Genomic DNA, 14,895 nt, shown 5'->3' on the forward strand with positions numbered 1-14,895 from the left:
CCCAATCATCCCCTACAGACTCAGAGTCTTGTGAATTTATCTGGCATAGAGGGGAAGAGGGTGCCAAAGGCAGAAGTGCTTCTTAGACACACTTGTCTAAGAGCGACGTGTAGAACGTGGGTTCATATTCCATAGACAAGAGCAACTTCTTTACGCAAAATGGCCATTGAGGTGTAAGGGGAGCTGGGGTTCACAGTTCCAGTTGTAGGGACATGGTGGTGGCAACTTCTCGATGCCTGTGGGGAGGCACACATTTTGGTAGATTGAAAATTATCTCTACCTCCCTAGTTCATCACTATGACATTACCCACAACATCTGTGTTTTTCATATCACTGTGTTTTCATTCAAAAGCTTTACATAAAATGACTATTAGGGAAAAGGGTGAGATGTCAATGCAGTGATTCTTCACCGTGATAACAGAATGATGTTAATTAAATTATCTTGTGCTTTAATATCAGTGCGAGGTAAAAGAATAAATGAAAGATGAATAGCAAGCCAACAACTACTCCACAGGGAAAGTAGACACAATTAAGGGGTATGTCTGTGTAGAATAACTGTAATTTTTACTGGATAGTTAGATATGTCTTCTAGGGTTTCTCATTGTGTTTACAAAAATTTGCTTCTGAAAGGAGAGATTTCAAGACTGCCAGAAATACAACTCTGAAGTTTTTGTTTCACGACAGCAAAGTGGTTTTCGATGTCTCCCTCTAGAGAAGAGGGGTCGTTGGGTTCACCTGGGTTGTGGTTTATGGCAGTGCAAGTGGGGTCTGACACAGAACCCACGGTAGTCATTCCCTCCCACATGACTTTGAGATTAGGTTCTCTTAAATTTTGTGAAATATGAGCATTTTGATTGAGGGTCATTTTCAGTACTTCGGTTTCACTCAAATTTTAACCCAAACTCAAGGGCATAGCATCGTCAGATGAGTTAGTACTAAAGGAGGTATTAGAAGGTCTTGCTTTACTTTATGATTTTACAGATAGATTAACAGCCTCAAAACCTTTCTCATAGCTCTGGACTCCTGTGTCTCTGCTCATCATAAAATTCAGGTCTCCTGTGTCTCTGCTCATCATAAAATTCAGGTCTCCTGTGTCTCTGCTCATCATACACATGACCATTTCCCTTTCTTTTACATTTACCCAGTTCAGCAGAAGTATCGAGTGTTTTCTGGGTACCAGGCGCTGTGCTAAGTTCTAGGGATGTAGAGGAGTCCAAGGTAGACGACGCCCTCTTCCACACTTCCTGAGACATTAACTCTGGACTCTGGCAGCCAAGGCTCGCTCATTTTGGACAATGAATAGAATTGTGGCAATTCTTGCTTGGATCCTTGCTGTCAAATTACCACACTTCCTACTGTCTTTGTGGAACTCAAGATGAGTTCCAGTCTGGTACCATTTGTCATCCTTGTCTGATCTATGTTAGAAGTTCTATGAAAATACATCGATACATTTGTTCAATATGAATCCACCATCATTTTATTGACTACCACCAAACCCTTCTCTAGAAACTCAGATTTCAAGGCACAGTTTTGATTTCTAACTGGTGTCTCAGACTGTAAAGAGGGTAGCGGCACTGGACTGGCTGAGTGATATACAGAGAAGTTTATACAATTGGTCAGTGGCGATCTGCCATGAAGGTGGGAGATAGGGCAGTCTTTACTTCCCAAAGGTGCACATGTTCTCCAGGGTACCAGTGAGCAGCAGTCACGCAAGGAGGTGGGGTAGTTATTGGAGAATAAAAACTCTCTCTCTTTGGACCAGTCTCCCTATGAGTTTCTGCAGGGATTTCCTTTTGGCTAGTTAGCAAGTTTCTGCTGGTTGTTTCAAGACAAAAATGTAATTTTACTTGATTTCTGATCTTGATGCAAATATGGCTGGGGATTGGGAAAGAGGTTGTATGTCTCATGTGTCCTCAGTTCTGTCTTGGAGCACATTTCCTCAAAAACACATCTTATTAATTTTGGGTAGGTTCCCAGTTCATTCCATTTCTACCCCAAATGGAAGACCAAACAAAGCCTTATACTCATAAGTAGGTGAAATGAAATCTTATGCATCTGGGTTGTGTGGAACAGTGTGGGAACCATCTTTATTTATTATCATTTCTATTGGTGAACCCATTTCAAAAAATGCTTTAAAAAATTTTTTTTTAATGTTTATTTTTGAGAGAGAGAGAGAGAGAGAGAGCAGGGGAGGGACAGAGAGAGAGAGGGAGACACAGAATCTGAAGCAGGCTCTAGGCTCTGAGCTTGTCAGCACAGAGACTTACGCAGGGCTCGAACCCACAAACAATGAGATCATGACCAGAGCCAAAGTCAGATGCTTAACCAACCGAGCCACCTAGACAACTCTCAAAAAATGGTTTTGATAGGGGCATCAGGGTGGCTCGATCTGTTGAGTGTCCAACCTCAGCTCAGGTCATGATCTCACAGTCTGTGGGTTCGAGGCCCGCCTCAGGCTCTGTGCTGACAGCTCAGAGCCTGGAGCCTGCTTCGAATTCTGTGTCTCCCTCTCTCTCTGTCCCTCCCCTGCTCACACTCTCTCTCTGTCTCTCTCAAAAATAAATAAAAATTAAACAAAAAGTTTTTTAAATGGTTTTGATATGCCAGCTTTCATAGGTAAAGTTATATAACAAAAGTCAGTAAAAGGAAAACAATTAACAAAAACTGGCAGCATTAGAAGGGAATTCATAGGTTTTTAATGATCAAGTGCTTAATTTTACAGATAAGAAAACTGAGGCCCAGAGAGGTGAATGGCATGACCATGGTTACATAGTAAATGGAAGAAGACTAGAATCATATCTTAGCATAAATTTAGTTCACTTTCTATTCGTTTTCATTAGACTAATTGCAGAACTATCAGCATGAGGGTCAGATCGGATTCAGGATCCTTCTGAAAAAAAGTTCAAATACAGCTGAGGTGGTATTGACATTCAGGTCTTATTTCAACAAATACTGAATGTCCACTATTACTATTTTTTTTCTTTCAGATACTATTTTTTTTAATTCCCCTACTATGTGCTAGTCATTCTATTGTCTATCACATATTGACCGACTTATTTTGATGTTAGTTGTTTAAAAACCAGTTTAACTGTACTGTTCTGGCTAAAGTGAATCACTTGATCAGTTAAAACAATCAAACAGATTGTGTGGGTTCAAGACCCAGCCACGTTTCTGGGAATGTCCAAGCAGTATGTGTTTGATGTACGGTTAATAAACATAGAACTCGGTTATTTTTTGGCACTTGTTTTTGTAATCACAGCAGTGGAAAATAATTAGTAGGGAATTGATAGTGGTGAACAGTGTTGGTTTTTAAAACTAGTAAAAGATTCCCTAATATTTATTGGTCCCACTCATAGATGGATTAATGTCCCTTTTCCTTGAAGCTGGGTGATCTTGTGACCACTTTGACCAGTAAAGTTTAGAGGAAATAATTCCATGTTACTTCTGAGGTAAGTCATAAAAGCTCATAAAGCTTTTGTCTTGTTTGCTAGAATGTTCTCTCTTTGAATGCTGTGCTGCCATGTAAGAAACCATGAAGCTGCCACACTGTGAAAGAAGCCCCTTCATATCATTCCAGCCTAGGCACAAGATTTGTAAGTGTAGAAGCTTCTGGATGACTTCCACCCCCAACTTTGTGGAGGCACCTCCTGTCCTATGGGTCTTTGCCGCTGAATCCCCAGACCTCATAGAGCAGACACAATCATTGCCACCATATACCGTTTGAATTCTGACCCCCCAGGATGCATGTGCATATCAAAGGTGTTAATTTTTCACATGACTAAGATTTGGGATAATTTTTGCAGCAATAGATAACTGGAATAAGACTAGAAACTGACAAACTGGCAGCCAGTTGATTCCTATAGGTTTTATTCTTTGAGAAGAAAAAAAAAAATTCCTCCCAGGCAATGTAGAGATATCTAATAATAGTTTGCTTTCTCACTCCAAAAAAGTTAATTTTTTAGGCTTTCCTTATATTAGCTGAGAGCGTGTTAATCAGAAAAACAAATAGATTGCAAACAAATGTTAGCACAGAAAAGCTGACTTTCCATGGCAACTGAGATGAAGTCTTGCTTTTAAAGTTCATGTGGAAAGCAAAAAACCTTGCAGCAAAGCCTCATAATCTTGAATTGATTAATACAGTTTCCTTCCTTTTACTCCATCTTTCTCTTCTTGTAAAATTTTTTTTTCCAGAAATTAATGTTTATGTATGGTGACTCCTTGATTTTTTTTAATATTAAATTTATGGTCAAATTGGTTTCCATACAACACCCAGTGCTCATCTCAACAGGTGCCCTCCTCAATGCCCATCACCTACCCACCTCTCCCTCCCACCCCCCATCAACCCTCAGTTTATTCTCAGTTTTTAAGAATCTCTTATGGTTTGGCTCCCTGCCTCTCTAACTTTTTTTTTTTCTTTCCCTTCCCCATGGTGTTCTGTTAAGTTTCTCAGGATCCAAGCTGTAATCATCAAGACAGCATGGTATTGGCACAAACACAGACACATAGACCAATGGAATAGAATAGAGACTCCAGAAATGGACCCACAAGAGTATGGCCAACTATACCTTGATTTTTTAAAAGAAAATTTGAATAGCCATAGCAAAATTTCTGTGAAGTATTTTATGTGCAAAAACATTTTGAGTGATTTTATTGATAAAGAAATTTGTATATTTCCTATGATAATATTTTAATGTTTTCTTAATGGCCTGATACTAGATTACTATAAAAAAAAGAAGACAATTTGTCATCTAAAAAAAAAAAAAAAAAGAAAGAAAGACAATTCAGCTGTAAAACTACCTTCAAATACCTAAAGTGAGTTGGGTGCAGTCAAAGCCCTGAAATAATAAAATAATAAAACAGTTTGATGTTGAACACCAAATATGAGCTAGGTTAACATGTGAAAATAAAATAGCGGTATGACTTCTGTCTAATGTATATACTTTAGAAAAGAGATAAGAATTTGAGTGGTAAGTAGAGAGAAAGATCCTTAATACATTGACTTATCCTTGAATTTAGCCTTGAAAATAAACATATGCATATATGTATATTGTCTATATAAATTTGTTAATGACACCCATAATTTAAAAACTGCACACTTTTAATGTTCTGTTAAAAGTTTGTGTTTTGTGGGAAGTAATGGATTCTCTTTACATATTAAACATGTATTCCCTATAAAAGAATGCATTTTATGACTCAAAAATATTTATTCTCCTGAAAAAAACAGGATCACAGTTTCTGAATATTTGAATAGTTTGAATACATACACACCCCCAAATTTACTCTTACATACTTGTACTAAAAGCTCTCAACTACTATAATCCTTGTAAGGAAACTATTTAGGTGAGAAGGAAATTTTTGGTTGAAAGGAGAGTGATCTTAGCCTTAGAAATGAAATTATTATTTGAGATCTCATGTCCACAAAGCTCTTTTGCCCTCTGATATTTTATCATTTTTATCTACGGAACCATCATGGTGCTTAGCTACAAATCTTGTACTGAAAAACCATTTCCAGTATGAAGATTACTTTTTGAGATTCAGAAAATAAAATCTAAAAAGTCAAAAGAGAAAAAGAATTGCACTCTGATGTATGTATACATACATGTGTGCTGAACTTCTGTTTTTCTCCTGGAATCCTAATGGTTGTTGTGATAGGAAGAATTCTAAGATGGCTGCCCCTAGTTCTCCTTCCTGTTGTGTATACGCCCTTCATAATCTTCAGGATTATGATTTTGATGGATTTTCCTCCTTTGACTAGGTTGTTATATGGCATAATTGACAATTCTCTGGATGGGCCTGCTGGGGCAGGTGTCAGCCTATATGGACAGACAATGAGTGGCACCCCCTAACTGCCAACAAGGAAATGTGGAGCCCAACCCATCAACCCAACATCCCTGAATGATGACAACAAGAATGAGCTTGGAAGCAGATTTTTCTATAGCTTCTACAGATGAGAACTCAACCCCTCTGATTTCAGCCCCGAGCAGAGAACCCACTCATACCATGCTAGACCTTCTACAGAACCGTGAGTTAATACATGGGTGCTTTTTACATGTCTAAATTTATGGTAATTTGTTATGCAGTCCTAGAAAACTAAAATCAAAGTGTATTTATCAAGGGCCTCTTTCTAATGTCAGTGTTCATGTCTCAAGTCCATCCACCAATGTTCTATCTATCTATCTATCTATCTATCTATCTATCTATCATCTATCCATCTATCATCTATCTATCTATCTATCTATCTATCTATCTATCTATCATCTATCCATCTATCATCTATCTATCATCTATGTATCTATCATCTATCTATCTATCTATCATCTATCTATCTATGTTCCTTTGCTTTTCTTTCTCATGAGCAGGTGAAGATTTGGCTGAGAAGCAGTTATCTCAGCAAATCTCTCACCCAGTGATGTCAGTGTGTGGGATGTTTTCCAGCAAAGATTGAAAAAATTCATTAAATTCTCTTCTTCATTAAAGTCTGTAGGATTGAGTCTTGTGAAACTGTTATAATGAACACTTCCTTGCTGTCTCAATTGCCATCTAAGTGTTTAGGATAATTTGGTAGAAAGTTCCTCTGAGATTCTTGAAACAAAATTTAGAGCAAAAGATAGTCCTGGCTAAGAACTCACCCTTAATGAGCAATGCTGTGCAAAAAAAGCCGAGAAAGACGTGGATCTGTGAGATGACATATTTTTTGTTCGAATTCCTCCACAATGGGATTGTTGCCCCTGTGTTTTTTGATTGCTTTATCTGTATAATCGGTAAATATAAAAACGAATTTTAACTAAAACAGAAAGAATTCCATATAATGTGTGCCATATACACTGGATTGTGGAAAGCCAAAACTTTGGTAAATGAAGGGAATCAGGCAAAGATTTAACAAATGGACAAAACTGCATATCATAGAAGATAAACTACTATTTAATTGTGGCCTCAAATCTTAGATTTTGTCCCCTCTCAGGACTTGATAAGAAAGATGATCCAACGTCATTTAATATAATAAATGACCTTTCCACGGACTCTCTAATTCTAGCAGCGCTTTTCAGACTTCAATGCGTGTGCAAAGGAAACGTAGTGTTTCAAAATCCATTTAACGATGCATTTAAGGAGCTTCCACCTGACTTTCAATTGGACGTGATTAATCTGAGACAGAATGATACGCTGAAAGGCGAATATCAAGAGAGGAAACTCAGGGAATTCTATACATGGCTGATTCCAAGTGATGGACATGCTTGGGTGAAATCATATATTCGTGGATTTATATCAGTATTTGGTAGTCCCTGTTTGTGTGAAAACATGTTTTCAGAGATGAAATATGGGAAATCCAACCAAATTTGATCATAGGAAACACTGACTTTGGAGTGCTAAGCAAAATATTGTCCTCCCGTCCCCCAAAAGAATTCCATTCTTCTTAATTTTAGGTCTGTATTAACAAATAAAAGTTGTATTCAATTATTCTACATTGATTTTTGTCAGTAAAAATTCAGGAATTGGTTCTCTTTTCTGATGTAAGTTACCTGCATAATATCTTTAATTTTGCTGTTTGTCCCACAAAGCCTAAATACCTATCATCAGGCCCCTTATGGAAAAAGTGTGCTAGCCTGGCAGAGAGGACTGTCTTTGATCTGGCTCCAGTGGCCCTCCCCAGTCTTGTCTCACATTATTGCCACCTTGGTCACTCCTCTCCAGCCATACTCGTCTTCCTGCAGTTCATCAAAGCTCTTCTGCTTCAGGGCCCCGACAACTGCTCCGTCTTCTCTCTGCTAACATTTATGCATTCTACTGGGCTCAGTTTAAATGTCATTTCCTTAAAGAAGCTCCCTGTGACCTACCCCCTCCCTGCCAGCTGAGAGTGGTTCATCTCTTCTAATTGCTTTTCAAATCCTGTCTTTCTGGAATGTAAGAAAAAATTCAAGTAGGTGTTTGTTATACTAATAATTTGTTTAATTTTTGGCTCACCCATTGGACCATACGCTCCGTGACAGCATGAAGTGCATCTATATTGTTCCCTGATATGTCCCTACTGGTGCATAATTAGCAATTCTATTTATGTGCACAGCCTGGCTATCGTCGTTGAAAATCTGTTGAATGAATGTTGTGACAGTCTGTAGCTGGAAATTCAACAGTGGCTCTTGTCATAGCAAATGTCAGGAATATTTCACCAGAGTAACTTCTAAAGGTAGTGACTGGCAAAGTCTAAGTGTTCATTTTATGTATGTATAATCATCTGTGATTTATATCTACCTTTGCCGGATGGCTAGTAGGTAAACAAAGTAAAAGAAAGAATACATTTTAAATAAAGTATCTTAAGATTTGATTCATTTTTATAGCTGCCTGTCTATAACTAGCACATTCTGATGGGCTGCTGGTGGGGTCACAGATGCCAACAAAACAAGAAGTTAGCTTGAAGGTTACATAAAACCATCTTTCCCCCAGTCTTTGTTCCTATCAGCTGAATTTCATGACATCTGTAGATTAACAGACTCTCATTCTGGGGCCAAACATGTTCCAACTTTGCCAGGTGTTAATATCTGTAAATATTAATTATAAACACTCTTTTTTGATAAGGCAGATATGATGATGATTCCTGGGCTCATATAAAACAGTGGAGTTTTACCTTCCTTAGATCAACTGTCCAGTTCACGGCTCTATACAATATCTATGCAAGAGTGTGTACGTCTATATGTGTTATTGAATTAAACTCCCACTTTAACCTACAGGAAATGGAAATTCAGTTCTACCAGGATCTTTTCCTCATGCAGGTCCAATAGAGCACAGTGCAAAGAAGGCTCATATCCCATATAGCTCTGTATTTAAAGTTATACATCATGCTCAAATAGGTTAAATAATGTGTGTTCTCTCCTCTGACCTTGACGAATATGTCTTCGTAACATTCAAGAAGATCAGGTTCAAATTAGAATTCTTATACTCCTTAGATTTTCTTAATGGAACATGGTAGCACAGGGGGGCCATTCTCTTTCCAGCTCCTTCCTCCACTCTGGGAACTTAGGCCTGTATGCATGAACACAGGAGTTTGTGTGTCCAAGAATAATCCACACCTGAGCAAATCACCGGTTCTTGACTGTCCCTGCCAACACACAGGGGTGCATGTGCCTGAGGCACCATCTGTCCTTGAGAGGATGAACCTGAAGTTGAAGAGGCTTGTGCAGCCCCTGGAAAGAGATTCTGGACTTTTGGACAGAGAATTCAAGGGTCCCAGATAGTCTAGAATAAGGGGTCAACATTTTCTATTAAGGGTCAGACACTAAATAGTTGAGGCTTTGCGGGCCATACAGTTTCTATTGGAACTATCCAACTCTACTGTTGTACTATCAAAGCAACATAGATAATACATGAGTGACCAGACACAGCTGTGTTCCAGTAAATTTATTTAAACATAAAGTTTGTTTGCAAACACAAGGAATTCCAGGTGGTGGAAGCAGCTTCTGTATAAACTCTTAGGAGCCTTGACACTGGCTGGGGCATAGTGGATAAAGGCCAGGTGGATCCTGGAGTTTAACAGAAAATCTCTAACTAGAATCCCTGGTTGGGGTGGGGCACATGTGCTCTAGTTTACGAGTCTCTGTTGGGAAGAAAGAGATGCAAATATCAAGGACACAAAAATATGTCTGATTTGTAACAGGTAAGGACGAAAATGGAGAGGTGAGCAAACAGGGGCACCATGACATGTATTGGCAACGAGTAATGGTGTACCCTTGTACTGACTAAGGCGGAGAAATACGATATCCAAGCAAGTGATGATTGACAGTGGGTTGGACCAGAAAACCATAGTGGGAGGTATTGAAAATGGTCAGACTCTGGATATAATTTGCGGGTAAAGCCAACAGAGTTGCTGATGGAGTGTGTGTGAGTGTGACACAGACAGGACTTGCAGTCATTTTGTCTGGGGTGTCTTACATAGTGTCTGTATTAGTTCCTAGGGCTGCTATAACAAATACCACAAACTGGAGGGTTTAGAACAACAGAAATTTATTATCTCACAGTTCTGGAGGCTGGAAGTCTGGAATAAGGTGTTGTCAGGGCCATATTTTCTCTGAAGCCTCTAGGGGAGGATCCATCCTTGCCTCTTCCAGCTTCTGGTGGTTTCTAGCAATATTTGACATTTCTTATTCTTTTTTTAATGTTTATTTTTGAGAGAGAGAGAGAGAGAGGCAGAGAGAGAAGGAGACACAAAATCCAAAGCAGGCTCCAGGCTCCAGCTGTTAGCACAGAGCCCGACGCAGGGCTCAAACCCACAAACTGTGAGATCATGACATCCCTCTCAAGCTTAGCCAGGCCACAGGGTAAGAGCTGAAGTCAGATGCCCAACTGACTGAGCCACGTAGGTGCCCCTATACTTGATATTTTTTAGCTTATAGATTCATCACTCCAGTCTCTGCCTCCATCATCACATGGTGTTCTCCCTAGGTATCTGTGTCTTCCTTCCACATATAAGGACACCAACATACTGAATTTAGGACACTCCCCTCCCTCTTACCAGTATGACTTCATCTTAATTTGATTACACATGCAAAGACCCAATTTGCATTCACAGGTACTTGGACTTAGGATTTGAACATATCTTTGTAGGGGGAAACAATTAAACCCACAATATGGTCCGTAACTGGACTGCACTGAATCATGGAATATCTGAAATCTGTGTATCTATACACAAGTTCATATTTCAGGGGTTGGGCCTATCACTGTCAATAGATTTTGAATGTGTCTTGACCTCATTGATTCAAAGATCTAATTAATTTCCTTTTAAAGGAAAGCCTGAGCTCTAAAGAGGTCTGAGTTACTTGAAGAAGCTCTTGAACTGAGTCATGGTGGACTTAGCATAAGGATCACCTGACTCTTCCAGAATCATCCAGTGACTCCTTTTTTTGGTGCATAAAGTGGAAAGAGTAATAATCCAAAGAGGTGCTCTATCACTGTATGGAATAACATGCCAGAATTTCCTGTTTCCAGCCTGCCTCTAACGTGTTCCATATGAGACTTCACTTTGGGGTTGGTGTTCAATTCTAATCCATGGTAACAGTAAAGTTGAATAGAGCATGACACCACAGCTGGAATATCTTAGACATGACTGATATACTTAAACATGCCAATATATATAGTTTGGAAATGTATATGGCATCCCTCTCAAGCTCAGCCAGGCCACAGGGTAAGAGTATAAGACATCCCTATGCTGGTAGGTGACATTAGCATGTATATTTTTTCTTTTCTGGTCAAAGGGCTTTCTAACCAGGCTTCTGCTCTTTTCCACGTCTTCAGTCACATTTTTATTCCGTTCTGTTCTCTCCTGGGGCTTACTGATAAGACTGGTTGTTGTGATGGTAACACGCCCCCTCCCTGCTTCAGTCTGAGCTCCCACGTGTTGATTCTGTCTCTCAAATAGTTGTAGAACAATCTGTGTGTCTCCAGTGCCTGAGAATAGGGTTGGACCCCTTTCCTCTAGAACAGGAAAACACATCAGCATTTGGTTTCTAACAAGGAAAATAATGAAGAGAGGGATAAAAAGGGGGAACATGACATTTATTACCAATAAGTGATGATGCCCAGCCCAGCACTGATTGAAGTAGAGAAAAGTTATATTCAGTGATTTTTCTTTCTTGATTGTGTAGTTGAAAATATGACTTTTTTCATTTTCTTTTTTGTTTTTTGTTTTTTTGCTCCCCAAATAAATGACAAAAATTGCCTGAAAATACCTGGGAGATGGCAGAACTATAATTCACTTTTTAAAACCAGTAGGAAAGCACTGCAATTTTACTAATGTTCTTTTTTATTACAAAGGAAAGGAAGAGATGATTTTTTTTCAAAACTAATGTGAATACTCAAAAGAAACAACTATCTGAGACATCATTGTTTCAATTTATTATTACTGATCAAAGAATGACTCCTTAATTGTATTGGTTGAGCATAACTGTCCTCGACTATCGCCGAGACACTTACATCGCCCCCTCTTTTCTATTTGCAAATTACTGTGCCTCTGACCTACTGAGAAAATCCCAAAATCATCACGAGAGCACTCTGTTGATTGGACTCCCTGCCACTAAAAACATATGTCTCTCTGCTCAGTCCTCCTCTCTGCTCTGAGATCTTGGGAGGGGTAGAAGCCTTTTCGTAGCCAAGGCTAATCCCCTGGTAATTGGAGTCCTGCGGTCTCCTGGAGAAGTTCACAATCAGTCATCCCTGCTCTGTTGTTGTTCTGCCCCTGTTCTCTGAAGAATCTTTCTCTTTATGGTAGAAACACTGAAATCCCTACCTTCTTGTATAACAAACAACCTTCTGTTTACCTTCAGCTATCTCCCTATGCCTTTCCTTCATAGCCAAGTTTCCTAAAAATAAAAATGCAAAACAAAAGAAACAAAAAGACAAACCACTTTCTACTCTGTATTTTTTTTACACAGAATTTATTACAGTCATAGCGTCATCTACTACATCACCACTATCCGCTACAAATCACTTAAAATCTAAGGTACTGTTAAAAGACATTAAAAAATTTTTGTTTAATGTTTATTTACTTTTGAGAGAGAGACAGACAGACAGACAGAATGTGAGCAGAGGAGGGGCGGAGAGAGAGGGAGACACAGAATCCGAAGTTGGCTCCAGGCTCCCAGCTGCCAGCACAGAGCCCGACATGGGGCTCGAACACATGAACAGTGAGATCATGACCTGAGCCAAAGTTGGACACTGAACCGACTGAGCCACTCAGGTGCCCCAACAGTACATGTTTTTTAAGTCATAATTTTACTTGATTTTTCTGCCAGACTGGATATTGATTTAAAACATTGATTCAAACCCTCTTTAAAACTCTCCTTCCGCTTGGCTCAGATTCCTCATTTGGCCTCCGCTGACCCCTGATGGAGGGGACTCTTCATTTCCACCAGCTGGGCTTGGGAGTTTGGGTTCCCTGAGTGGTCACTGCCGATACCACCCCAACAGGAGTGGAGAGGGCACACTGTGATGGCCAGGGTGACCTCTGACACCACAGGGCGTGGGGCCATGGCTATCAGGATGAAAGTCCATGGCTGTGTCTTTGTAACTTTTTATTTCCATCTACAGCCTTGCTCAGACTAGTCACCCTGCAGGTGTGGTTGAAGGAATAAATAAAGATGCAAATCTCTGCATTAACTTTTAGTCACTGTCATAACAGGTTACTACAAACTTAGTGACTTACAAACAACACAACTGTATCATCTCCCAGCTCTGTCGGTCAGAAGTCAGGTAGAGCAGGGCTGTGTGGGCATCTCTGTTTGCGTACTAAGGGCATAATCAAGGTTTTGTCAGGACTGTAGTCCTTGACAAGAATGCACTTCTGATCACCTTCGAGGTCACCAGCTGAATTCAGTTTCTTGCATTTGTAGGACCGGTCCCGTTTCCTTGTTGGCTGTCATCCGGGGTGGGGTGGATTGTGCAGTCCTTGTTCTTAGTGTCTACTCTTCATGCCTACTATGCGACCTGCTCCAGCAATGGTGGGTCCCATTCTTCACACCTCTTTTACTTCCCCTTCTGCTGCAACTCTCATGGACTTTTCTGCCCTCCTCCACTGCTTGTGTGATTATATTGGTAAACCTGATAGTCCAGGTTAATTTCTCTGTCTCAGGTCAGCTAATTCAGGACCTTAATTATATGCACAGAGCTCCTTCAGAGCAGTACCTAGATTAGTGTTTTACTGAATAAGGGGGATCTTCTGGGGACATATTTTGAACCGTGCCTACATAGTCTCTTTGGGCAAAAATACACGGATGCAAAGAAATGATCCAAGATAATGTATAATTAAGGGAAAGTTATCAGCACACCAAGACAATAACTGCAATGGCATTTCAGTATTTTGAGTACCCTCAGTGAGTTATGTTAAACAGTAGGTATTAAAAGAAGTCAGTAAGATATTGCCCATTCAGGGAAATTGTAGTTTTATTCTAGAATGTGAGCTTTGTGAGAGGAAAGGCAGATCCTTTGTTTCCTACTCCATTTTCAAGACTTAGTATGGATCATGGTACCTAATAGATGCTTAATAAACATTTTCTTTTGATTGGCTGACTGAATGGTTTTCTAAGGTGTGAATGTATAAATGAAAATACAGAAATACAATTTCAAGCAGAGAAAAAGCACTGTGAGCTAGAATGCTCTAAACCATGCCTTTCATGTTGAAAACCAAAATGGATGAATATGGGCATGACCTTTTGCTTTACAATGGGTCTGTTGGCACAGAGATTTCACCCTGAGAAGAAGGATGTAAAGCTATACCCAGATGGAGGAGGGCTCTTAAGGCTGAATAAAGGTGTTCAAATCCTTCATAAGGTTAAAGCCACAAAGGTGTTTGAAGAGGGAAGCCAGTGATGAAAGTAGATTTATGAAAGATTAATGGCCAAATGGAGGCAGAAAGACAATTGGAAGGCTATTACATATCTGATATAACAAGCATCCCTAACATCTTCCTGGCTTAATCAAGCACAGTTTCACTCTGGTCATAATGTGATCGGAAGTTTGGTAAGTGGCCCTCCACGTGGTGATTTGAGGATGTGGTTCCCTTTTTTTTTTTTTTCTTCTGGTGCTACCATCTTCTACAGCTTCTTGGGAGTCCCCAGTGGACCCTCTGCATTAAGCTTCCCAAGGAATGAAGTGAGGAAAGATAATGAGGTGGGACATTTGATGGTCAGACCTGGAAATGGCCTACATCGCCATAACCACGTTCTATCGGGTGGAACCAATCCCGTGGCCTCAACCTTAGTAATAAGGCAGCTGGAAATGTGGCAATATCATGTGTCTAGGAGCAGAAAACAAGTGGTTGGCACCTAGCAGTCTCTACTCTGGAACTCTAAAAACTCAGAGAAGTCTTGCATTAAATGCCTGTTTAGCTGTGTTTGGCTTCATGCTTTTCAAACTTAC

Source organism: Prionailurus viverrinus, chromosome A1 (assembly GCF_022837055.1).
Source record: "Prionailurus viverrinus isolate Anna chromosome A1, UM_Priviv_1.0, whole genome shotgun sequence".
Classification (NCBI taxonomy): domain Eukaryota; kingdom Metazoa; phylum Chordata; class Mammalia; order Carnivora; family Felidae; genus Prionailurus; species Prionailurus viverrinus.